Source organism: Cannabis sativa, chromosome 2, assembly GCF_029168945.1.
Source record: "Cannabis sativa cultivar Pink pepper isolate KNU-18-1 chromosome 2, ASM2916894v1, whole genome shotgun sequence".
In the NCBI taxonomy this organism is placed as follows: domain Eukaryota; kingdom Viridiplantae; phylum Streptophyta; class Magnoliopsida; order Rosales; family Cannabaceae; genus Cannabis; species Cannabis sativa.
The window spans coordinates 17,834,199-17,860,270 of record NC_083602.1 but is presented as its reverse complement, the minus strand read 5'-3'; positions in this window follow the sequence as shown (position 1 = coordinate 17,860,270).

Genomic DNA, 26,072 nt, shown 5'->3' with positions numbered 1-26,072 from the left:
CTCAGTACCATGTTGGACATGGCAGTAGCGGGACTCAGTATCGTGTTGGACACGGCAGTCAGTTTTATGTATGATATTATTATGCTTTTCTTACTGAGTCTGTCGACTCACAGTTTACGTTGCATGTGTAGGTAAAGGCAAGGCAGTTGCTGATGGACCGTGAGCGAGCTTATGGGGTTGTACATGTCGGGGCGGTTAGGCCTGGAGCGTACGATCCTCGGGACAGCACGGCTGAGATTTTGTAAATATTTTATAAATCGGGATCCCGTGACTTTTTGCAAAATGGTTTATAAGTTTAATGAAAAAGCAAAATTTTAATTAATCACGTTTTTCCATAAACCTCGTTGATTAGCAACGAGCTGCACAGTACGTTTAAAAATCACGTAATACGCCTAAATTAGTTAGGGTGTTACAAATTATTTATTAATTAATTTTGGTACAATTTATTTTAAGTATATTTTTCCTAGTATTAAACTAGAGATTAATAATTAAGCCTTCTCTACACTTAATTATTTATTTCTTGAATTTAATACATTTAATTAATTTGAAAATTAAATATCTAAGTTGATTTTTATCATCATACTTAAATATTTCTTTTTCATGACATTTAATTAAATAGAAAATTATTTTTAGTTGAAATTTATTTTTTCAACTAAATTTAAATAATTTTTAAAATATATTTTTTCTTTATTTTATTAATCAAATTTCGAAATTGCATTTCTTAAATGCTGGAATTTCGAATTTTATTTGAAAAATAGATTAAAGTTGTAAATTATTTATTTTAATTTTGGACCAACTTAAATCAATGATTTTTTCATTTAATGATTAATTAAAATAAATTGAATTAAAGTATATTATTAGAAATTGAATTAATTAGCCAAAGGAAAATCTAGATAGATGATATTTTTGCTTGAAGTATTTTTCTAGTTTATTTAATTAAATAGAAAATTAATATTTAAGTTGATTTTCATCATCATACTTAAATATTTGAAATTTTTTCTTATATATATTTAATTAAATAGGAAAATTATATTTTTTGTTGTAAATTAATTTTATTAATTAATTTTGGGCCAACATTAAATTAGAATAATTTTTCCAGGATTTATTTTTTATTTTAACATGCATTTTTCGAAAATTGTATTCTTAAATACTTTAATTTTTCGAAATGCAATATATATATTTATAGAAAATAAAATTTGAGTTGTAAATTAATTTAAATTAATTTTGTAACAACTTAAATTGAATATTTTTCTAAATATTTATTGGAAATTATTACTAAGATGGAAATAATTCATGTTATTTTCATAACCATCTAAGTAAAATTTATAACTATTAAATTAAAATTTATATTTAGAATTTTTCATTCTAAATTGGAAATTTTAATTAAATAAATATATATTTAAAATAAATAGAACAAATAAAGAGAATCAAAGAAAATACATCTCTTTAAATAATGAGCTTTTAATCAAGAGAAATTCGATCTCCATTGTGGGTTTTACACCGCGTTTGTTTTAGTGAGTAATCCTCCCTAATGGAGGAACGTTCATTAGCAATTTCGCACCGTTTAACCTCGCATGATAAGTAGTTTGTAAGTGTTTTGTATGGTATGGATCACCCTAATGGTGGCGACCATACTTGACTTGCAAATTATGAAACAATGGTGGAAGCTCATAAGATAGAATTGCCTTGACTCTCGCCTAAACGGGACAACGCTGAATTCTAATCTTGATCGAATAAAAGGTTGCTAGAATGTTTAACATTTTAGACGAGCTGACGACTCTATTCAATGAATGGTAGCTTTGACTCTCGCCTTAACGGGACACTGATATCAGTTTGTTGAAAACCTTGGAAATTATTTAGGATTGTATGTTTTAGTATTTTCACTTGTCATTCCTACTTGCTATATGCTTATAATTTCTGAATTGTGTATGAATTTATATTGAACCATGTTATTATCTGTTATTAAGTTGTAGTTTAATTTCGAATCTTCATTGTTGGTCTAACATGTTTGTTTTTCTAATGAGATAAATCCCTAATGGATTTTCACCATTAGACATACATAATAGTGTAAGATCTCGAAAGATAAATATTGTATATGCAACATCTAGCTGTTTATCAATTGATGACACCTTAGACTAGTATTTTTACAATATGAAACAAGAAGATTACATAAATAAGATTACTTTGTCTTTCGCTAATCGAAGCATCGTTGGATTCTTATTTATAAACGAAATTATCCTAATTCCTCTTAGCTTATTCATTTCGAATTAGCTTCAAAACATATCATTGGATGAATGGTCTATAAATCATTTCATGTGATTTTATATGACGCATATGATTATAATCCCGAAATTCTATTCCCAATTGATATAAATCCTCAATCTTAGAAATCTCCTACTTGTATGGGCAAATCTGACTTAGAGTTTGTATTAGTAGTGGTGGTCCAAGAAAGAATTACTCATTATATTTTGTTGAATTTAAGTCTTTGACTTTAATTTTAGAATCCAAACAGAAATTTTCTTATATTTCTAATTCCAGATACAATACAGTTACACTTTCTCAAGTGTTTAATATCCATCTTTTATTAATGAATTCAAACTGTATGGAATATGAGTTAGGTATTCTGTGACCAGGATCCACTTGAAGTATTCTAAGAACTCTTTGACAAACTAAACCTATGTCATCAAAAGACACTACCGCATTTTTTTTAATCTATGGCATTTGTATCTTGTTCATAGTGGATTTGACAAGATCAATCTCTGCAAAGAGTTAATATGCCTATATCCACTGAAAGTAGTTCATCTCATTCGCAGATGGATGTACATTCAGGGGTGGATATGAGTTTTTCGTTGTATTCTTAAAACGATAACTCTAGATTATACCTTTTAGCAAGAAATTTGAAATGTTTAAATATTTCATTAATTTCTAGCAATGGTTAAAACCATTAAGGTAAGTGGTTAAAGATCTTGCGAACTGATAGGGGTGGAGAAATAGTTAGTAGATATGCAGTTCAAAGATCATTAATTCGATTTTTGAATTATATCCAAACTTACCTCCCCAGAAATTTCGAGTTGCATGTTGATGATTAGTTACTAGTCGTTGCCTAATTCCTTCTATGGTAATACAATTTCAGAATGATGTAATGGTTGTATACTTAATGTAAATCATTACTGGATTCATGGATGACCTAATCAAAATCTTAAGAAAAGCTAGAACTGTTAACCATGGTTTCTTAGCTATTCTAAGTGATTAGGGGTGGACCATCTCATTGTCAATAGATAAGAAAGTGTTTGTTCAAACAAATACTACTTTTCTAAGATAATGACTAAGTCTGAAAACAAGTAGCAAATAAAGGAGATATTTTTCTTGATTCCAAAAGTGTTCTATCATCTTATATAACATATGATGATCCCACTGAATCTGTTGTCTTGTCACAACCGAAGAGATCAATACCATTTAGTTTTCTTCGACATAATTCACGGTACCTTGTTGTAGTGGGAGAGTTTCTAGGAACTCACCTTCTTATGACTTGGGAGACACTAGTGATTAAAATCCATTGTGAGTTTAAACAAGTTTAATCCATTCACATGGAATAACCTAAAGTTTTCTATTACAAGGACATAAAAGGAAATTTTAGTTAATAAGTCTATTCTATGGACTTAACAAACTTCCTGTTCCTAGTATTATATGTTTGAGTTTATCTAAACCTATGGCTTGTGGTATACCTGGTAATTACTTACTCTAATGAAAGCAACTTACTTTAGTAAGATGCTGAAGCATTTTCTTTCTAATGGCAATCTATAGAAGCTTCACAACTTCTTAGACATAGATTTTATTTATCTAAGGAAAAGTCTCAACTATTCCAGAAAAGATAAAGCCATGAAAGAATTTCTTAAATCAACAGTGAGAGGTCTTAGATATGCTTTTGTATGCCTTAGACCAGACACTCTTGTTGAGTGGGAGTAATGAGTAGGTATCAGATTAATCCAGGAGAAGAACATTGGAAGACAATCAAGTAAATCTTAAGATTAAGAAGAGGAACTATATGTTAGTCTATAAGAGTGTGTTTAAAACTCTTAGACTACACCACATCAGATTTCGAAATTTGCCTTTGTGCTAGTAAATCTTTCTGATAAGATGGTGGTTACTCTGGGGGTGGAATAGTGATTTTGGAGAAGTGTAAAAACCTATCTGAAGTCTCTAGGTCTACCAGAGAGGGACTGAATGTTAAGGTTGCAGGAAAGGTACTTATTCAGTCTAAGGAAAGTTCTATACATCTTTGGCACCATTCCAAATTGCCTTAAACTACTAGTGTTAATTTCCTGATTAACCAAAAGTAGTTGCCAAAGGTATAGAATCCAGTATCCCAAGAGAGTAAACATATAGAGAGGAATTTCACATTATCAATGATTTTGTGATTAAAGGAAGAGTAATAGTGGAGGAAAGGTTGTGGTTAATTCAACCTTTCAGATCTTATTACGAGGAGTTTACTACTACTACACTTGATTTGTATATCAAGGTGTTGAGATTATTTGAAACCCACTTTTTGTTTTATATTAGTGCAAGTGGGAGTTTGTTGGGTTTTATGCCCTAAATAAAACTCATTTCAATATAATCAGATTTACTTATTAATATAGATCAGAAATAACATTTAATGTTGCATGGTTCACATGATTTATTTCATGATTATATGTACATAATGTATAAATTCATCTGAAACCCTTTTCACAGACTTGATCCTGTTTATTGTGCCGTCAACACATTGGAAAGTAAACATGACTATGTGAATAAAGTTTCCTAGATTTATCAGACATAGGGTTTTACTGATATGATAATCTACAACAGAGTTTACTTGCATTTGGAGAAGTGCTATGTTCTTTCCAAAGCATTGGTTAAAGTAAAGCTCAGGTTGGATGCATGGAGTATGCATCGGAAGGGACCGATATTGAACTTTGACTTAGATTTATTAAACTTACCGTAATATCTATTCAAGTCAATATCGCCTAGTTGATCCTAGATCAAATGATCTTAATCCTGATATGATTAGGCTCAATCTTGAAAGGCTATTCGTGTTCTTTGATTTGTTAGTTAAGCCTACTTTTAGGTCATGGTGATACGTACATTTTGGGAACACGGTAGTGCAATTGAGTGGGAGCGCTAGCATAAACATGGAATCTATAGCTTCTATCTGGCGAATAGTAAGCAAAGGATGATCTCCTTCGAGCTTGACCAAACGAACATAAATGGTGGAGTACTCATTTCACATAAGCTGAAATATCATTTATACGGGGTCAAGTGTTTTAAGGATAAAATACATTGTAGGGTGTAACGGTAATCTAATCCCTTTACAGTGTAGATCATTCATATAGAGGATTATTGATCAAATTAGGATTATAACAATGGATAACTAATGATGTGTCTATATGGTGGAACATATAGAGCATTCTATATACTGAGAGTGCAATTCTAAGTTCTATGCGTGGATTCAACGAAGAATTAATAAGTTAGTGAATTTTAGTGCTAAATTCTTGATCTACTTATTGGAAGCTCGGTTATATAGACCCATGGTCCCCCCACTAGTTGAGATAATATTGCTTGTAAGACTCATATAATTGGTTTTGATTAATCAATTATAATTCTCAAATTAGACTATGTCTATTTGTGAAATTTTCACTAAGTAAGGGCGAAATTGTAAAGAAAGAGTTTATAGGGGCATATTTGTTAATTATGATACTTTGTATGGTTCAATTAATAAATATGATAAATGACAATATTATTTAATAATTATTTATAGTTATTAAATAGTTAGAATTGGCATTTAAATGGTTGAATTAGGAAATTGGCATTTTTGAGAAAATCAGATACAAAAGGTGTTAAAATTGCAAAATTGCAAAAAGCAAGGCCCAATCCACTAAGTGTATGGCCAGCCACTTTTGTAGGCAATTTAAACTGATATTTTCATTATTTTAATGCCAAATAATTCAAACCTAACCCTAGTGGAATGCTATAAATAGATAGTGAAGGCTTCAGGAAAATTACACTTAAATTTTCTATTTTTCCTTCAGAGAAAAACCTGAGCCTTTCTCTCTCCCTATCTTTAGCTGCCACTTCTTCTTTCTCTTCCCTCTTGAATTTCGAAATCCTTAGTGTATGAGTAGTGCCCACACACAGCAAGTGATACCTCAATCATAGTGAGGAATATCGTGAAGAAAGACATTCAGCAAAAGGAGATTTCAGCATCAAAGATTCAGAGAAAGAGATCCAGGTTCAGATATTGATAATGCTCTACTACAGAAAGGAATCAAGGGCTAGATATCTGAACGGAAGGAGTCATATTATTTCGCTGCACCCAATGTAAGGTTTCTTAAACTTCATATGTGTTTATTTCATCGTTTTAGAAAGTTCATATTTAGGATGTTAATAAACATACTTGTGAGTAGATCTAAGATCCTGGTAAAATAATTTCCAACAGACACCTGGTGCTGGGCCTAGTGCCTAGGTTGACATTTTGTCAACTTGGGCTGTTTCCAATCATGTTTTCAAAAAAGTGTTCCAGGAATTTTTTTCTTCATCAAAAATAACAAAAAATACAGATAAACTAGGGGAGAAAACAAGAATTCTAGGGGCATGAAAGCTGAGCCAATCGCCCAAGCTGACTTGGTGCTGGGCCAAGTGCCCAAGTTGACAATCAACCTGGTGCACTCAAATGCAAATTATTCTCTAATAATTCTTTATGGCATGGTAAAAAATGGGGTAGGAGACCTCATCCTCGATTTCAAGAACTTTGGAAGTGTCAAAACGGCCCAAAAGCTCCAGAAAGAGCACCTAGAGCCCAAGTTGACAAGTGACCTAGTGTGCTAGGTTTTGCTTATCTGATTCTGATATTATCTTGAGCATTCATCTAGTTTTTTATAGTAACTGAGAGCTATTAAGTCGTACAAGCTAAATTTACAACTTCATATTTTCACTTTTTTGGCAAAGCGACTTACTCGTAAATTGGGTAGTTTCGAGTCTCCCAATTCTGTGAAACAACATCATCTCCGAGAACTGGTGAAAGGCTTCACCAGAATACAAAAACTAGCTAGTGATATCAAAATATTGCTTAGGCATCAAAAAATACATCCCCAACATGTTTTCCTACTCATCTAGCGTCCAAGTTGAAGTCATATGTCAACCTGGGCTTTATGGTCCCAGAACAACCTTCAGTAAAATGGTCATAATTCACTCAATATTGATCTAATTGATGCTATTTAATTTGCATTTTGAAGCTATTTCAATGCTCCATCAAGTCATGTATCACACTCCAATAACAATTCTGAAGTTATAAACTCCAAATTTTTTCCTCAAGAGAGTTACGAATTTAAGCTACAACTTACCCGAAGTAGGACTGGCGGACGCGACTCAAGTTTCAAAAATTGGCGACAGATCTCTAGAGTCAATATCATCGTTAGATCATCATCAATGGTGAAAAATAGACTAAATGTATTTTTTTTTATATATTTTTAGAATATTTTATTATTATTTTAATAGGACCGCATTCTCTACTTTCACTGGCACTTTATGTCCCTGGCAGTGGTCGTCTATGTTGACGAGGTATGAAATGCACTGACAAATGTAACTTTTTCGAGTAAGAAAACTTTTACTAGTGTAGTTAGTCACCATTAATAGTTTGCCAACACAATTAGTTGACCTTTGTCGTGCAAATTTGTGCTAGCAAACCATTTTGTTTTAGTGAGGTATATTGTTGGGGTTGTATGTGAAACTTAACAAATTTTTTATGGTGTCGATTGTGCTAATGTTGTTTCGGTTATATCTAATTCTCTATTGATTATTGTGGGGACCTAGAAGGAATCATTTGGAGCATAAGAAATATGATCAAGACTTCTATTTTTCAGTTCTTGTTTCACTTTTAAAGAAGCTATCTGTGTAGTTTATAGTTTGGCTAAATTCACTCTTGATAATGTAGTTAGTGTCTTTTGGAATAGAGAACTTTTCTCTTTTGCTTGGGTTGCCCTTTTAATTGTTTTCTCTAGCTATTAGTTTTTAGAAAAAGAAAAGATGGCGCACATTAAAATATAAATTAATTAATTTATCCTAAGTAAACATAAATATAAGGTAATAATGTATATAGTACTTTGAAGTTGAAGATATGTGCAAATAGAAATTTAAAAATAATCTCATGAATATTGTATGTTGAGGGTACGACAAATGAAACCTAATCTAAAGTTTAAGTATTCATTTATAATATATGGTATACTTTTATGCAATTAAATATGTCTTTTATTTAATATATAAATATTTATGTTTTTGGACGGAAGTGTTAAAACAAAATATAAATGTTATTCACTAATCTTTAAGGAAAGTGTCATTAGTTTATTAGTGACAAGACAAGCAAGTTCCAACAGGAGTCACCTGAAAGACGCCAGCTTCGATGATCTAATTAATAATTGTAGTTATAAATAAATTAGGCACTGTGATTGTGAGTCACCACACTATCATCAACTTGTTTATTATTTTTGTCTTTTCAAACAAATTTCAGATTAAATTAAACTGTATATAAAGAAGAGAATCCAACCTTCTTATCACGTGACTACCACGAGCCAATGTTATTTGTTTTTGTCTATGTAATTAATGTATTCAGTGAAATATACAATAATACTCGAGTATTGGGTCCATACCTTGTAGATGAGAAACAAAGAGTTGAAGATACGAATTAAGAATATTGTAAAGTTATTCCTCTATTATGTTTGCTATGAAATGTAGAAGGAGATGTAAAAATTAAGGGTGTCTTTTGATATTAATATTTGTCTTTTCTGTGTAACTACACATAATTTATTATGTATATATTTTTTTTGAAATGTATATTTAAACTATGCTACAATATTTAATACACATCATAACACATAACATATCAAAGATTAGTTGGTACACCAACATTAGTTTTACCTATTTTGATACTATTGAAAGAGAATATATATATATATATAAAGTACGATAGAATTAGGATCATTTGAGAGATCCTACACCTCCATTTAAATAAAATCACAGTTTACTTTGAAAAATACTCCACACTTCTTGTTTTGCTTTTATTGAATGACCTCATATAAAGATAATTTTTACATAACAATACTCATCTTTATAGGCCACATACACAACTAAAAGCAACAACTAATCTTCACTAATTCAACTCTTACTCATTTACTTAATAATACTTTGAATAAAATGTTGGAACTTCTTTTACCATGATTTAGATTTACTAACATATATATATATATTTTTATAAAACTATAATCTAACACCCTAAATGTAAATTTCCTAAAATAATGAAATAAACATAAAAGATTAAGAAATCCTTACATTAATAGTAGCGAAATAATATGACTCCTTCTATTTAGATCTCTAGCCCTTGATTCCTGTCTGTAGCTGTAACACCCTAACTAGCATAGGCGTATTACGTGATTTTTAAACATACTGTGCAGCTCGTTGCTAATCAACGAGGTTTATGGAAATCGTGATTAATTAAAATTTTTGCTTTTTTAATCAAACTTATAATATATTTATACAAAAATACTCGGGATCCCGATTACAAAATATTTTACAAAAGTTCACTGACTATACAAAATACTTGTCACCTAGCGACTAATTACAAAAATAGCCTTGCTGTCCCGAGGATCGTACGCTCCAGGCCTAACCGCCCCGACATGTACAATCTTCACCGGCTCGCTCTCACGGTCCCTCAGCCTTAGCCTTGCCCTTACCTACACATAAACATAGCACTGTGAGTCGACAGACTCAGTAAGAAAAGCATAAGTCATAAACATACATAAATCCCGGGTTATGATCAGACGCCCATACCCCTGACCATAACCCTAACTGCCGTGTCCCACACGATACTGAGTCCCAAACGTTCATAAGACGGTACTATTGACAAGTAACAACCTATACTCGGTACACTAGTCATACTCCAGTTGCTAATCATACTCTAGCTTGTACCGATGTGTTACAGTATTAGCCTATACTCGGTATACTGGTCATACTCTAGTTGCTAGTCATACTCTAGCCTAACCGATGTGATACGGTCACATAGCACTGTACCACCAACCCTAGTATCAGCCTATACTCGGTATACTGGTCATACTCAAGTTGCTAGTCATACTCTAGCCTAACCGATGTGATATGGTCGGATGGTACGAAGCCAACATAAATATCTAATGTAATCTAACAGGCTTCCTAACATGCACGCTAAACACGTAATATATATGCATATTGTTATACTAATCTTACCTCAATTCCGAATTCAGGTGTGCCGGTCAACCTGACTGGAACGAACTGCGCGGCGGTTTACAGGCTCCTAAACCATAACAATCACAACACTATAAGTGATACACTAAATCACTTCTCGGGGACTTAAATTAGGAACTAAAACTTTTCCTATCGATAAAAAGCATGGCAATACCCCAAATAACATAAGAACGAGAAAAACTAGGGTTTCTGAAAATCACCCAACCGGCAGACCGGTTGCCCAACCAGAATTTCGGTTCTAGGAAATTTCAGAACCCCATCCGGAATTCCGGATGCACAACCGGAATTCCGGTTCCTCGCAGAAATCAACCAAAAATTCATAACTTGCTCAAATCCAAACCAATTCAAACAAAACCTTCCAGACCTGCTATTTAGACCCTAAGGAACAATTCTAAAGCATAAAAACCGAGCTTCATGGAAACAAACCAAAATCACCATTAAAGCTTCAAGCTTTGAGCTCCAAACTCAAACTTGATTAAACAACACCAACATGCAATCAATTCAGCCCAAACCTACTTAAACATGCATAACTTAACCTCTAAAAACCACAAGAAACATCAACAAAACAACAGCAACAGATTTCAACACTTCTCTTTGAAAACCATAGTTTTTGAGCCAAAATTTCATATCTCAATAAAATCAAGTAATCACCAATCCTAACATGCTTGAATCAACATTTTAAATTATAAATAAACCTCTGAAATTAACATCAAAACACAGCAGCAAGGACAATTCAAACAAGCATGCAAACATCATCTTTTCATCAAAATTTCAAGAAATTAAAAGAAGAGAAGCTAGAGAAGGATTACCTTCACTAAAATCACTCTAAACTTGAGAAAAACACTTGAATAAGAGAAGATAAAAAAAAGGACGAAAAAACTCATACAAGAGAGGCCTTATAAAATAATCAGAAATCTGAATAAGATTGACTTGTGGACTATGCAGAATTTTAACTGCAAAACCACGTAAGAAAACCCTTGTTGGATTTTGTACCCTAAATAAAACCCATTACAATCTGATTAGTTATCAATTTAAGAGATTTGAAGTGATTTATGTTAACGTGTATTTTTTATGTTTATGGTTTAATATATATATACACAAAATCAATTAAGTCCAGAACATATATTTATTCACAATTACAGTATTGTCAACACAGTGGAATGTGATTGTGATTATATGATTCAAAAGACTAAGTCCCTGTTTCATCAGTGTTTTGGATTTACACTGATGTGATAATCAGCGATGAAGTATACTTACACTTGGAGTAAGTGTTATGTTCTTTCTAGGACATTGGTAAAGTATACTAGTTTCGAATGTATGGAGTATACATTGGACTAGACCGATATTGAACTTGGTCAAGATATTATAAACTTACCATTGTATCTTTCCAAGACAATATCACTAGTTGATCTTAGATTAAAAGAATCTAAATCCTGATATGCTTAGGCTCAATCTCAGGAGTGCTATTCATGTTCTTTGATTTAGTAGTTAAGCCTACTTTTCAGTTAGGGTGATACGTGTTGGAAATTATTTTACCAGGATCTTAGATCTACTCACAAGTATGTTAATTAACACCCTAAATATGAACTTTCTAAAACGATGAAATAAACACATATAAAGTTTAGTAAACCTTACATTGGGTGCAGCAGAATAATATGACTCCTTCCGTTAAGATATCTAGCCCTTGATTCCTTTCTGTAGCAAAGCATTATCAATATCTGAACCTAAATCTCTTTCTCTGAATCTTTAGTGCTGAAACTCCTTCTTGCTGAAAGTCTTTCTTCACGATCTTCCTCACTATGATTGAGGTATCACTTGCTGTGTGTGGACACTACTCTAACACTAAGAATTTCGAAATTCAAGAGGGAAGAGAGAGAAGAAGTGGCGGCTAAAGATAGGGAGAGAGAAAGGCTCAGGTTTTTCTCTGAAGGAAAAAGTAGAAAATTTAAGTGTAAATTTCCCGAAGCCTTCACTATCTATTTATAGCATTCCACTATGGTTAGGTTTGAATTATTTGGCATTAAAATAATAAAAATATCATAGGGAAAACCCTACAAAAGTGGCCGGCCATACAATGTGGATTTGGGCCTCACTTTTTACAATTTTGCAGTTTTATCTTTTCTGCATCTGATTTTCTCAAAAACACCAATTTTCAAATTCAACAATTTAAATGCCAATTCTAATTATTTAATAACTATAAATAATTATTAAATATTATTGTCATTTATCATATTTATTAATTGAACAATACAAAGTATCATAATTAACAAATATGCCCCTAAAACTCCTTCTTTACAATTTCGCCCTTACTTAGTGAAAAATTCACAAATAAACATGGTCTAATATGAGAATTATAATTGATTAATCAAAACAAATTATATGAGTCTTACAAGCAATATTATCTCAACTAGTGCGGGTACCATGGGTCCATATAACCGAGCTTCCAATAAGTAGATCAAGAATTTATTACTAAAATTCACTAACTTATTAATTCTTCGTTGAATCCACGCATAGAACTTAGAATTTTAGAACTTCGAATTTCACTCTCAGTATATAGAATGCTCTATATGTTCCACCATATAGACACATCATTAGTTATCCATTGTTATAATCCTAATTTGATCAATGATCCTCTATATGAATGATCTACACTGTAAAGGGATTAGATTACCGTTACACCCTACAATGTATTTAATCCTTAAAACACTTAACCCCGTGTAAATGATATTTCAGCTTATGTGAAATGAGATCTCCACCATTTATTTTCGTTTGGTCAAGCTCGAAGGAGATCATCCTTTACTTACTATTCGCCAGATAGAAGCTATAGATTCCATGTTTATGATAGCGCTCCCACTCAATTGCACTACCGTGTTCCCAAAATGTACGTATCACCCTGACCCAAAAGTAGGTTTAACTAACAAATCAAAGAACACGAATAGCATCTTGAGATTGAGCCTAATCATAACAGGATTAAGATCATTTGATCTAGGATCAACTAGGCGATATTGACTTGAATAGATATTACGGTAAGTTTAATAAATCTAAGTTAAAGTTCAATATCGGTCCCTTGCGATGCATACTCCATGCATCCAACCTGACCTTTACTTTAACCAATGCTCTGGAAAGAACATAGCATTTCTCCAAATGCAAGTAAACTCTGTTGTAGAGTATCATATCGGTAAAACCCTATGTCTGATAAATCTAGGAAACTTTATTCACATAGTCATGTTTACTTTCCAATGTGTTGACATCACAATAAACAGGATCAAGTATGTGAAAAGGGTTTCAGATGAATTTATACATTATGTACATATAATCATGAAATAAATCATGTGAACCATGCAACATTAAATGTTGTTTCTGATCTATATTAATAAGTAAATCTGATTATATTAAAATGAGTTTTATTTAGGGCATAAAACCCAACAAACTCCCACTTGCACTAATATAAAACAAAATGTGTGTTTCAAATAATCTCAACACCTTGATATACAAATCAAGTGTAGTAGCAGTAAACTCCTCGTAATAGGATCTGAAAGGTTGAATTAAACCCAACCTTTTCTCCATCATTACTCTTCCTTAATCACAAAATCATTGATAATGTGAAATTCCTCTCTATATGTCTACTCTCTTGGGATACTGGATTCTATATCTTTGGCAACTACTTCTTGGTTATTCAGGAAGTAACACTAGTAGTTAAGGCAATTTGGAATGGTGCCAAAGATGTATAGAACTTTCCTTAGACTGAATAAGTACCTTTTCTGCAACTTTAACATTCAGTCCCTTTTTGGTAGACCTAGAGACTTCAGATAGGTTTTTACACTTCTCCAAAATCACTATTCCACCCCCAGAGTAATCACCATCTTATCAGAAAGATTTTCTAGCACAAAGGCAAATTTCGAAATCTGATGTGGTGTAGTCTAAGAGTTTTAAACACACCCTTATAGACTAACATATAGTTCCTCTTCTTAATCTTAAGATTTACTTGATTGTCTTCCAATGTTCTTCTCCTGGATTAATCTGATACCTACTCATTACTCCCACTCAACAACAGGTGTCTGGTCTAAGGCATACAAAAGCATATCTAAGACCTCTCACTGTTGATTTAAGAAATTCTTTCATGGCTTTATCTTTTCTGGAATAGTTGAGACTTTTCCTTAGATAAATAAAATCTATGCCTAGAAGTCGAGAAGCTTCTATAGATTGCCATTAGAAAGAAAATGTTTCAGCATCTTACTAAAGTAAGTTGCTTGCTTTAGAGTAAGTAATTACCAAGTATACCACAAGCCATAGGTTTAGATAAACTCAAACCTATAATACTAGGAACAGGAAATTTATTAAGTCCATAGAATAGACTTATTAACTAAAATTTCCTTTTATGTCCTTGTAATAGAAAAATTTAGGTTATTCCATGTGAATGGATTAAACCATAGTTCTATTGGCTTTTCTTCTTAGTTTCTTATCTTGACAATCCATTACTTGTTTAAACTCACAATGGATTTTAATCACTAGTGTCTCCCAAGTCATAAGAAGGTGAGTTCCTAGAAACTCTCCCACTACGACAAGGTACCGTGAATTATGTCTAAGAAAACTAAATGGTATTAACCTCTTTGGTTGTGACAAGACAACAGAGGCAGTGGGATCATCATATGTCATATAAGATGATAGAACACTTTTGGAATCAAGAAAAATATCTCCTTTATTTGCTACTTTATTTTCAGACTTATTGACTTTCTTAGAAAATTAGTATTTGTTTGAACAAACACTTTCTTATCTATTGACAATGGGATGGTCCACCCCTAATCACTTAGAACAGCTAACAAACCATGGTTAACAGTTCTAGCTTTTCTTAAGATTTTAATTAGGTCATCCATGAATCTAGTAATGATTTACATTAAGTATACAACCATTACATCATTCTGAAATTGTATTACCATAGAAGGATTTAGGCAACGACTAGTAACTAATCATCAATATGCAAATCGAAATTTCTGGGGAGGTAAGTTTGGATATAATTCAAAATCAATTTAATGATCTTTGAACTGCATATCTACTAACTATTTCTCCACCCCTATCAGTTCTCAAGATCTTTAACCACTTACCTTAATGGTATTAACCATTGCTAGAAATTAATGAAATTTTTAAACATTTCAAATTTCTTTGCATAAGGTATAATCTAGAGTGATCGTTTTAAGAATACAACGAAAAACTCATATCCACCCCTGAATGTACATCCATCTGCGAATGAGATGAACTACTTTCAGTGGATATAGGCATATTAACTCTTTGTAGAGATTGATCTTGTCAAAACCACTATGATCAAGATACAAATACCATAGATTAATAAAAAATGTGGTTGAGTCTTTTGATGACTTAGGTATAGTTACATCAAAGAGTTCTTAGAATAGTGCAAGTGGATCCTGGTCACAGAATACTAAACTCATATTCCATACAGTTTGAATCCATTAATAGAAGATAGATATTAAACACTTGAGAAAGTGTAACTGTATTGTATTCTGGAATTAGAAATATAAGAAAATTTCTGTTTGGAATCTAAAATTAAAGTCAAAGACTTAAATTTATACCAAATATAATGAGTAATTCTATCTTGGACCACCACTACTAATTTAACTCTAAGTATGATTTGCCCATACAAGTAGGAGATTTCTAAGATTGAGGATTTATATCAATTGGGAATAGAATTTCGGGATTATAATCATATGCGTCATTTAATTTCTTAAGAGAAAATATAATGACATGAAATGATTTATAGACCATTCATCCAATGATATGTTATTGAGCTGATTCGAAATGAATAAGCTAAGAGGAATTAGGATAATTTCGTTTATAAATAAGAATCCAACGATGCTTCGATTAGCGAAAGTCAAAGTAATCTTATTTGTACAATCTTCTTGTTTCATATTGTAAAAATACTAGTCTAAGGTGTCATCAATTGATGAACAGCTAGATGTCGTATATACAATATTTATCTTTCGAGATCTAACACTATTATGTATGTCTAATGGTGAAAATCCATTAGGGATTTATCTCATTAGATAAACAAACCAAGTTAGACCAACAATGAAGATTCGAAATTAGACTACAATTTACTAACAGAAAATAACATGGTTCAATATAAATTCATACACAATTCAGAAATTATTAAATATATAGCAAGTAGGAATGACAAGTGAAAATACTAAAACATACAATCCTAAATAATTTCTAAGGTTTTCAACAAACTAATATCAGTGTCCCGTTTAGGCGAGAGTCAAAGCTACCATCCATTGAATAGAGTTGTCAGCTCATCTAAAATGTTAAACATTCTAGCAACCTTTTATTCGATCAAGATTGGAATTCAGCGTTGTCCCGTTTAGGCGAGAGTCAAGGCAATTCTATCTTATGAGCTTCCACCATTGTTTCATAATTTGCAAGTCAAATATGGTCGCCACCATTAGGGTGATCCATACCATATAAAACACTTACAAACTACTTATCTTTCAAGATTAAACGGTGCGAAATTGCTAATGAACGTTCCTCCATTAGGGAGGATTACTCACTAAAACAAATGCGATGTAAAACCAACAATGGAGATCGAATATCTTAATAATAAAGCTCATTATTTAAAGAGAGTTGTATTTTCTTTGATTCTCACTATTTAATCTATTTATTTTAAATATATATTTATTTAATTAAAATTTCCAATTTAGAATGAAAAAATTCTAAATATAAATTCTAATTTAATATTTATAAATTTTACTTAGATGGATATGAAAATAACATGAATTATTTCCATCTTAGTAATAATTTCCAATAAATATTTAGAAAAATATTCAATTTAAGTTGTTACAAAATTAATTTAAATTAATTTCCAACTCAAATTTAATTTTCTATAAATATATATTGCATTTCGAAAAATTAAAGTATTTAAGGATACAATTTTCGAAAATGCATGTTAAAATAAAAAATAAATCCAGGAAAAATTATTCTAATTTAATGTTGGCCCAAAATTAATTAATAAAATTAATTTACAACGAAAAATATAATTGTCCTATTTAATTAAATATATATAAGAGAAATTTCAAATATTTAAGTATGATGATGAAAATCAACTTAAATATTAATTTTCTATTTAATTAAATATACTAGAAAAATACTTCAAGCAAAAATATCACCTATCTAGATTTTCCTTTGACTAATTAATTAAATTTTTAATAAAATATATTTTACTTCATTTATTTTAATTAATCATTAAATGAAAAAATTATTGATTTAAGTTGGTCCAAAATTAAAATAAATAATTTACAACTTTAATCTATTTTTCAAATAAAATTCGAAATTCCAGCATTTAAGAAATGCAATTTCGAAATTTGATTAATAAAATAAGAAAAAAAATATATTTTGAAAATTATTTAAATTTAAGTTGAAAAAATAAATTTCAACTTAAAATAATTTTCTATTTAATTAAATGTCATGAAAAAGAAATATTTAAGTATCATTATGAAAATCAACTTAGATATTTAATTTTCAATTTAATTAAATGTATTAAATTCAAGAAATAAATAATTAAGTGTAGAGAAGGCTTAATTATTAATCTCTAGTTTAGTACTAGGAAAAAATATACTTAGAATAAATTGTACCAAAATTAATTATTTATATAATTAACTTCACAATGTATAATATTTTCCTATTTAATATTAGAAATAATAAGTACTCTAGAAATAACTATCTAAAAAATATCTTATTTGACTAAGTATCTTTTCCACAAAATTTAAAAAAAAATCTAATATAAGTTGTATTAGAAAAAATCTAGAACTTAAATATTTTCAAATTTAAATTTAATTAAATATCAAAATTTAAGTTGTAACCACTTAATTTGAAAATATTCCACTTTAAGTTAATATTCAAAAAGATATCAACCTAAAAAAAATATCTAAAGAATCTTAATAACCAATTCCTAAAATTCCTCAACTTAATTTTGAAATTTGAAATTCAAAGATATTCAGATTTAAGTTGATTAGTTATAGATAACTAAATATCAACTTAAATAGGAATATTTAATGAAAAATTTAAATTAAGCTTCAGAAAGAATCTAGATGGTTATAATTCTATATTTAATTAAATACAAAAAAATACATATAGTTTAGCTTAGAATAAAATTCCTTAAACTATGATTTTCTTAAATTAATTTCAAAATAAATGAAATTAATTATGTTGCTAATCAATTTTATTAGGTTAAACTAGTTTAATTAACCTAGTACAGTTATTCAAATCAGGCAAATGGGCCTTCACAATTGGGATAGTTCATGTGAGGGGGTGCTGGGTTTAGTATGTCGTACCCACTACTATGGCTCCCAAATCTCACACAAGGCCCAAAAGAGAGGAATTTAACCTTAAAATGAACAACTGTTATTAATTGAATAGGCCCAAAAACTAAATGGGCCTAAATAAAATCTATCAAGAACTATGATATTTTATTTAGCAACAACAACCTATATGCATCTATAATGAAATTAAACACATAGGCTCACACAGGCACACAATTTGGATGGATCCTATCATGTTGCTAGGTCATACACAGATGAAAGAAGATTGTAAATATACATGTTACAAATTATTTACTTGACCAAGGGAGCCATGAGTTAAAATCAGATCATTGGATTTGTCAACAAGTTAACCGTGGCTATTTGCAATCAAGCAATAATAGGTTTTAAAAAACTTACAAACAAGCTAAAACACATACTCCTGCAACAAGGTTAGCTGGATAGTTGGATGTAGGATTTATTTAATTTTAAATAAATAATTTCGAAAAAATAATAAAATAAAAAAATCTAAAAATTTCAAAAATAAAAAAAAATATTTAAAATTAAACCTACAATTTTGAAAAATTAGGTTTCAACCAACCTAAATATCATTTCAAAATTTGCTAACTACTTTTAAAAATTTAATGTTATTTTATAAATTAAATAAAAAATTAAAAAAGATAAATGAATATCTTTTTAAGATTTTAAATGTAATTTAAATAAATAAAATAACAAAATTTAAAAGTTAGAAAAATATCTTACATCTATTTAAAATTACATGATTATAGTTATCTTATTTTAAATTTAAATAAGGTCAAATTATTTTAAAAAATTTAATTTTAAAAAATTTAATATCTGACCTTAAATTTAAAAATAAGATAAGATATAATCAAATTTAAAAATAAGATAGATAATTAAGCAAAAAAAAGATAGATATTGACTATTTCAAATTCAAATTACACTAATATCATGAATTAAATTTAAAAAATATTAATTAATTTAATTATGATAATTAGAATTGAATTAGGAATAGTAAATGTATAAATACAGAACTACACAAAAAATCGAAAGTTAAATCCATGAAATAGCATGAAAAAAATGAAGAAAAACGAAAAAATTGCGAGCTGTACGGACGGTATGCTGTGCATACTCGTCCGCGCGCGCACAAGGGTTGTTTGGGCGTGGTTTCTCGGCGCAGGGGGAAATCTGCATGATTTCCGCGCGCGCAGGAGCCCTGCTGCTCAACCCCATTTTTTTCGAAACTTCAAAAAATCATAACTAATTCAAATTGAATCGAAATTGAGTTCTGTAAAAAAGTAACTTGCTTAATTTTTTCCATACTATCCAATAAAAAATAATTCCGGAAACATATATTCAATTATTTTTCACAAAAATTCACAAACATCAATCAGTCATCAAATAACACTCAATACAACATGATACCATCCAAAACATCAAACAATCGTTTTAAAGTCCAAATTTCTTGCAAGCAAATCAATTACCATGGCTCTGATACCAGTTGTTGAAAATTATTTTACCAGGATCTTAGATCTACTCACAAGTTTGTTGATTAACACCATAAATATAAACTTTCTACAACGATGAAATAAACGCATATAAAGTTTAGTAAACCTTACATTGGGTGCAGCGGAATAATATGAATCCTTCTGTTCAGATATCTAGCCCTTGATTCCTTTCTGTAGTAGAGCATTATCAATATCTGAACCTGGATCTCTTTCTCTGAATCTTTAGTGCTGAAACTCCTTCTTGCTGAAAGTCTTTCTTCACGATCTTCCTCACTATGATTGAGGTATCACTTGCTGTGTGTGGGCACTACTCTAACACTAAGAATTTCGAAATTCAAGAGGGAAGAGAGAGAAGAAGTGGCGGGTAAAGATAGGGAGAGAGAAAGGCTCAGGTTTTTCTCTGAAGGAAAAAGTAGAAAATTTAAGTGTAAATTTCCTAAAGCCTTCACTATCTATTTATAGCATTCCATTAGGGTTAGGTTTGAATTATTTGGCATTAAAAAAATGAAAATATCAGAGGGAAAACCCTACAAAAGTTGCCGACCATACAATGTGGATTTGGGCCTCACTTTTTGCAATTTTGCAGTTTTATCTTTTCTGCATCTGATTTTCTCAAAAACGCCAATTTTCAAATTCAACCATTTAAATGCCAATTCTAATTATTTAATAACTATAAATAATTATTAAATAATATTGTCATTTATCATATTTATTAATTGAACCATACAAAGTATCATAATTAACAAATATGCCCCTAAAACTCTTTCTTTACAATTTAGCCCTTACTTAGTGAAAAATTCACAAATAGACATAGTCTAATTTGAGAATTATAATTGATTAATCAAAACCAATTATATGAGTCTTAAAAGCAATATTATCTCAACTAGTGCGGGGACCATGGGTCCATATAACCGAGCTTCCAATAAGTAGATCAAGAATTTATTACTAAAATTCACTAACTTATTAATTCTTCGTTGAATCCACGCATAGAACTTAGAATTGCACTCTCAGTATATAGAATGCTCTATATGTTCCACCATATAGACACATCATTAGTTATCCATTGTTATAATCCTAATTTTATCAATGATCCTCTATATGAATGATCTACACTGTAAAGGGATTAGATTACCGTTACACCCTACAATGTATTTAATCCTTAAAACACTTAACCCCGTATAAATGATATTTCAGCTTATGTGAAATGAGATCTCCACCATTTATTTTCGTTTGGTCAAGCTCGAAAGAGATCATCCCTTACTTACTATTCGCTAGATAGAAGCTATAGATTCCATGTTTATGATAGCGCTCCCACTCAATTGCACTACCGTGTTCCCAAAATGTACGTATCACCCTAACCCAAAAGTAGGCTTAACTAACAAATCAAAGAACACGAATAGCCTCTTTAGATTGAGCCTAATCATAACAGGATTAAGATCATTTGATCTAGGATCAACTAGGCGATATTGACTTGAATAGATATTACGGTAAGTTTAATAAATCTAAGTCAAAGTTCAATATCGGTCCCTTCCGATGCATACTCCATGCATCCAACCTGAGCTTTACTTTAACCAATGCTCTGGAAAGAACATAGCATTTCTCCAAATGCAAGTAAACTCTGTTGTATATTATCATATCAGTAAAACCCCATGTCTGATAAATCTAGGAAACTTTATTCACGTAGTCATGTTTACTTTCCAATGTGTTGACAGCACAATAAACAGGATCAAGTATGTGAAAAGGGTTTCAGATGAATTTATACATTATGTACATATAATCATGAAGTAAATCATGTGAACGATGTAACATTAAATGTTATTTCTGATCTATATTAATAAGTAAATCTGATTATATTGAAATGAGTTTTATTTAGGGCATAAAACCCAACAATACGTATATTTTGGGAACATGATAGTATGACTGAGTGGGAGCGCTGAACATAAATATGGAATCTATAGCTTCTACTGGTGTATAGAAGTCAAGTGATGATTCCCTTCGAGCTTAGCTAAATAGATGTAAATGGATGAGCTCTTGTTTCAGTGACTATATCTTAGATCACTAAAACATCATTTACAGGTAGCTAAGTGTTTTAAGGGGCCAAATACATTGAGGGGTGAAAACGGTAAATTTTATCCCATCTCGATGTAAATCATCTATATAAAGGATCTTTGATCACATTAAGATTATAACAATGGTTAAATGAGATAGCATAGCTATATCGTGGAACATATAGAATGCTCTATATAAGTCTGAGAGTGCAATTCCAAGTTCTAAGAGTGGATTCAACAAGGAATTAATAAGTTAAGGAATTTACTTGGTAAATTCGGTTCGGCTTGTTGTAAGCTCAGCAATATAGATCCATGGTCCCCATTCTAGTTGAGACCATACTGTTTGTAAGACTCAATAATTGATTTATGATTAATCAATTATCATTCTAAAAGTTAGACTATGTCTAATTTGTGAATTTTCACTAAGCAGGGTTGAAATTGTAAAGAAGAGAGATTCTAGGTTTATTTATTAATTAAGAGAATCTATATGTCTAATTAATAATTATATTAAATGACAATATTATTTAATAATCTATTTATTAAATAATTAGTTTTGGCATTTAAATGGTTAGAATTGGAAAATTGACATTTTGGGAAAATAGAAATAAAATTGTGGAAACTGCAAAATCCAAGTAAGGCCCAATCACACCATGGTCGGCCACTTGTATGTGCATTTTCTAATTATTATTTTCATTTTTTTAATACCAAATAATTACTAACCTAAACCTAGCAGTTATCAATAAATGGAAACTGGTGGCTCACACCGAATAAGGCAATTAAGCAATTACTCAGTAATTCAGGAAACTGCCTCTTTCAGAAAGTTGAGCTTCCCTTTTCTCTATATATAGCCGCCCATCTCTTCTTCTTCTTCTACACTACACAACAACACACAAGAAAGATACAATTTCTAAATCTTAGTGAGAGAGTAGTGCCCACACACAGAAAACAGTACCTCAATCATAGTTTGGAAGACTGTGAAGATCAAATCCAAGAGAAGGACATTCGGACTCAGATCTTGATTATACTCTGCAACAAAAAGGAATCAAGGGTCAGAGATCTGAGTGGAATGAGACATATTATTCCGCTGCACCTAATGTAAGGTTTCTTAACTTTATATCTGTTTTCTTTTTATCGTTTTAGAAGTTCATATTTAGGTTGTTAATCAACATACTTGTGAGTAGATCTAAGATCCTGGTAAAATAATTCCAACAACCCAGTGTTCATATTTTTATTTTTATAGCTTTTTTTTTGTGTAAAATCACTATTGTGAGGCTCAAATTTAGTTAATAAAAATCTACGTTAATAGTTTGGTGCTTTCATTGAGAGCCTCTGTGAAAAAGCTCAGGAAAACCCTCCCTTCTTTTGAAGAAAAACCACCTCCTTCATGGCTGAAAATCTAGAAAATGTTAACACTCCACATAAGGAAACTAGTCACCGTCCTGGGAAAGAGCCAATAGGCTCCAGGAGGTCTACCAACCCGCGGTCCAAACGGACCACCCATTCCAGGGTGACTCAACTTGAGGGTGGCCCTAGTGCACGAACCACACGTTCCCGAAGAACCCAATCCGACGTTGGTCCTAGTACGCGGACAACATGCTCGAGGAGAACTCAACGTGGGTGTGGTCAGAACCTCGAGAGGAGGGATGAAGAGCTCAATCGTCGAGGTGCCCAGTCTATGGGAGAACGTACTTATGAAAAGGAAAACCGCCGCCTGAGACGCCGTATAGAAGAGGCGCATCGTCGAAATGCTGAGTTAGAATGTGATGTAGCCTCGGCCAGGGTGGCACAGGGGACGCATGCTTAAACTCAACCTGAACCTGGAGTGAGGAGACCACGAGGCAGAACTCGTTGCTCACGAACCAGGAGACAGGAAAATGCCCGAAAAGAACAACCTAGGAAAAACGAGACCCCCCTTAAAAATCAGAACGAACAGCCAAATGGGAGACAACCGGAAACTGATGAACGAGAAATCCCTCATGGAAATGAGGAGGATCTTGGGACTCAACCGAGATAACGGTTTTTATTCACAAAGAATTCTTCAAAGCTCATTTGAATGTTAGCTTCTGACTTGTCAGGGTTGTAAGCCTTGTTGACATAACTGGATGAAGTTAACCGAAGCATTCCCATAGCCAGATGGGCACCTCGCTTACTTGGTCTCGAGCCAATCCAACTGTTACACTTAGTTTTGTTGGAAATTATTTTACCAGGATCTTAGATCTACTCACAAGTATGTTGATTAACACCCTAAATATGAACTTCTAAAACGATTATGAAATAAACACATATAAAGTATGCGAAACCTTACAATGGGTGCAGCGGAATAAAATGTCTCCTTCCGTTCAGATCTCTAACCCTTGTATCCTTTCTGTCGCAGAGTATTATCAAGATCTGAACCTGGATCTCTTTCTCTCCTTCTTTAGTGCTGAAACTCCTTCTTGTTGAATGTCTTTCTTCACGATCTTCCTCACTATGATTGAGGTATCACTTGCTGTGTGTGGGCACTACTCTAACACTAAGTGGTTTTGAAATTTCAAAGAAGAAGAAGAGTATGAAGTGGCGGCTAGGGTTTAGAAAGAGAAGGCTCAGGTTTTTCTCTGAAGGAAAGTAAAAGTAAAAGTCTAATTTTCCTGAAGCCTTCACTATCTATTTATAGCATTCCACTAGGGTTAGGTTTGAATTATTTGGCATTAAAATAATGAAAATATCAGATGATAAACCCTATAAAAGTGGCCGGCCTAGGCAATGTGGATTTGGGCTTCACTTTTTGCAATTTTGCAGTTTTATCATTTCTGCATCTCATTTTCTAAAAAAGGCCAATTTTCAAATTCAACCATTTAAATGCCAATTCTGACTATTTAATAACTATAAATAATTATTAAATAATATTGTCATTTATCAGATTTATTAATTGAACCATACAAAGTATCATAATTAACAAATATGCCCAAGAAACTCTTTTTTTTACAATTTTGCCCTTACTTAGTGAAAAATTCACAAATAGACATAGTCTAATTTGAGAATTATAATTGATTAATCAAAACCAATTATATGAGTCTTACAAGCAATATTATCTCAACTAGTGGGGAGACCATGGGTCTATATAACCGAGCTTCCAATAAGCAGATCAAGAATTTATAACCTAAATTCACTGACTTATTAATTCTTCGTTGAATCCACGCATAGAACTTAGAATTGCACTCTCAGTATATAGAATGCTCTATCTGTTCCACCATATAGACACATCATTAGTTATCCATTGTTATAATCCTAATTTGATCACTGATCCTCTATATGAATGATCTACACTGTAAAGGGATTAGATTACCGTTACACCCTACAATGTATTTTATCCTTAAAACACTTAACCCCGTATAAATGATATTTCAGCTTATGTGAAATGAGTACTCCACCATTTATTTTCGTTTGGTCAAGCTCGAAGGAGATCATCCTTTACTTACTATTCGCCAGATAGAAGCTATAGATTCCATGTTTATGTTAGCGTTCCCACTCAATTGTACTACCGTGTTCCCAAAATGTACGTATCACCCTGACCCAAAAGTAGGCTTAACTAACAAATCAAAGAACACGAATAACACTCTTGAGATTGAGCCTAATCATAACAGGATTAAGATATTACGGTAAGTTTAATAAATCTAAGTCAAAGTTCAATATCGGTCCCTTCCGATGCATACTCCATGCACCCAACCTGAGCTTTACTTTAACCAATGCTTTAGAAAGGACATAGCATTTCTCCAAATGTAAGTAAACTCTGTTGTAGATTATCATATCAGTATAACCTTGTGTCTGATAAATCTAGGAATCTTTATTCACATAGTCATGTTTACTTTCCAATTTTTTGACAACACAATAAACAGGATCAAGTATGTGAAAAG